Genomic DNA, 2942 nt, shown 5'->3' with positions numbered 1-2942 from the left:
GCTCACCCACGCCCCTAGATTTCTGTTGCCCCAATATGAAATGAGAAAACAAACCCACTGAGGCAGATGAGCGAGCCAAATGAGAGAGTTGTCTTTATATAGGTACCATGTTCTCTCAGGATTCAGACAAGTTACACAACATCCGAAGAAGTGGGCTGTAGTCCACGAAAGCTTATGCTCTAATAAATTTGTTAGTCTCTAAGGTGCCACAAGTACTCCTGTTCTTCATTTTGCAGATACAGACTAACACGGCTGCTACTCTAATACCTGAAAATGGTTCACCCTGAAAAGCTTCATTCCTAGGTACAATAGCTATATTGGAAGTCACAAATGTGAAGTCACAACGATCAAAGTCTGAATCTGCCACTGTGGGGTGCAGCTTCCTAGTCAGCTGTTGGTGGAATTTTAGCAGACCTTGCTGTCTGGATATCCAGTAGCCATGAGTAGACCTAAGAAAACTTGAGCCTGTGAGCCATCTTGATGATCTGAAAGGTGGACACCAGGGATGATATAGTGGTGATGGTGAGTTCTTTGTAGTATTTCCCTCTCTCCATTAGCATTAACGCCATCTTGTTTGGGTTTATCTTCAGCCAGGTACTCCTCATTCAGGCACTGATCTCTCTCAGGAGAGGCCCTTGTCCATCAGCACCAACAGTAATAATTCTGTGTGGTGGTATGAATCCCATGTGGGAAAGAAGCCTTTTATGAGCAGTGGATAGGTGAAGTTGAAATAGGCTCTTTGCTAGGTTCTCTATTAGCTTGCTCAGAAAGGGGAGGTTAGACACTGGGGCTGGTGTTGGCATAGTTGATTTCCTTGAGCAATGGTTTCTTCAATACTAGTCAAAAATACTGTATGTTTTAACTGGGTGGGAGGCATAGTTCCCTCTTCAAAGGAAGTGTTAATAATCTGTCAGTTGAACCAGCTAGAATTTTTTGGTTAATTTCTTGATCATAAATGCAGCCTTTGAATTGAGGGCCTACTCTGTAGCTATACTATACAGGCATTGTGATGGGTTGGATCACAGAAATCCCCTTGGGACTGCCAACTGATGTGCTGAGACTACTTCTAACCTGTTTTCCCTGCCAGCTTGGGACTCCAGAACCTTGCCTGTTTGAGCCAGACATGCTAGCCTGCTATAAACCCAGACCCAGGTCTAAACATCCTGCAAAAGCTGCAGGTTTAACTGAAAACAGCTTAAGAAGTGTTCCTGTCTCCATCACCCAGATGCCCAGTTCCCAATGGGGTCCAAACCCCAAATAAACCTGTTTATACAGGGTAAACTCAAATTGTTCGCCCTCTATAACACTGATAGAGAGATACGTGCAGCTGTTTGCCCCCCCAGGTATTAATACATATTCTGGGTTAATTAATATGTAAAAAATGATTTTATTAAATACAAAAAGTAGGATTTAAGTGGTTCCAAATAGTAACAGACAGAACAAAGTGAATTACCAAGCAAAATAAAATAAAACACGCAAGTCTAAACCTAATACAGTAAGAAAACTGATTACAGATAAAATCTCACCCTCAGATGTTTCAATAAGTCTCTTTCACAGACTGGATGCCTTCCTAGTCTGGGCACAATCCTTTCCCCTGGTACAGCCCTTGTTCCAGCTCAGGTGGTAGCTAGGGGATTTCTCATTATTGCAGCCCCCTTTGTTCTGTTCCACCCCCTTATATAGCTTTGGCACAAGGTGGGAATCTTTTGTCTTTATGGGTCACCACCCCTCCTTCTAAATGGAAAAGCACCAGGCTTAAGATGGATTTTAGTACTAGGTGACATGCTCACACGCCCTGTGAGACCCCAAGCCTTCATTCCTCCCAGCCTGACTTACAGGAAGGCCTGCAAGCAAACAGAGCCATACACAGTCAATTGTCGTGGTTGTTGGGAGCCATCAAGATTCCAAACCACCATTAATGGCCCACACTTTGCATAATTACAATAGGTCCTCAGAATTATATTTCATATTTTTAGTTTCAGATACAAGAATGATACCTACATAAAAATAGGATGACCACACTCAGTAGATTATAAGCTTTATAATGATACCTTACAAGAGACCTTTTGCATGAAGCATATTCCAGTTACATTATATTCACACTCATTAGCATATTTTCATAGAATCATACAGAGTGCAACGTCACAGGCATCTTTGCTTCCCTTTCATCATGGTTTTGCTTCTAGTTACCAAATCACTGTTTCTACAAATGGCTTTTAGCTCTGTGCCAAGACCCCTCCTCTGCGGAGTTGCAAAAAAGTTTCAATTCTCTGCCTTTTTTCCTTTCTGTGTACCGCTCCCATTTCCGTCATATTTTCACTAATTACCAGCTATATACTGATGATACCCAACTATACATAACTTTCAGCAGCTCTACTGACTCTTTTTTGCCCCTCCATTCTGTATGATGGTCTCAATCACATTATGTCTCAACCACATAAACTTGGGGCTTCATCTCAGCTTCCTTAATCAAAATGCCTCAAAGGCAGAAGTGTTTCTCTTAGGCAAAAGCAGCATCTTAAAACACAACTCCTTACCTCCCTTCTTGACTCAGACTTCCTATTTGTTTCCACCATCTATACCACAGTTCGCCTGCTCCTTATACAACTCTTGTATCTGTAATAGCCGTTCATTGCCACTGTAGTAGTCTCGGCCGAGGTTCGGCCCTCAGCGGGGCTGTGGGGTATCCCACCGCCTCGCTCTGGTCTGCTGTCAGTCCTGGTCCAGCGGTAATGTGGGACAGCAAACACACAGTTAGGGGCTCAGGCCCTTAAGCAGGGGCTGAGCCAATAGGTCAGCAAAAGCCCCAGGCCCTCAATCCGGGCAGTGCAGCAACCACACAATCTGGAGCTCAGGTCCTCAAGCAGGGGCTTAGTCACTGTTTGTAGCAAAAGGCCCCAGCTTCTCTAGGCCAGGAGTAAGGGGGAGTCTGCCACCCAAGG

This window comes from Trachemys scripta, chromosome 1 (genome assembly GCF_013100865.1).
Source record: "Trachemys scripta elegans isolate TJP31775 chromosome 1, CAS_Tse_1.0, whole genome shotgun sequence".
NCBI lineage: Eukaryota > Metazoa > Chordata > Testudines > Emydidae > Trachemys > Trachemys scripta.
Note: the sequence above shows the minus strand (reverse complement) of the source record.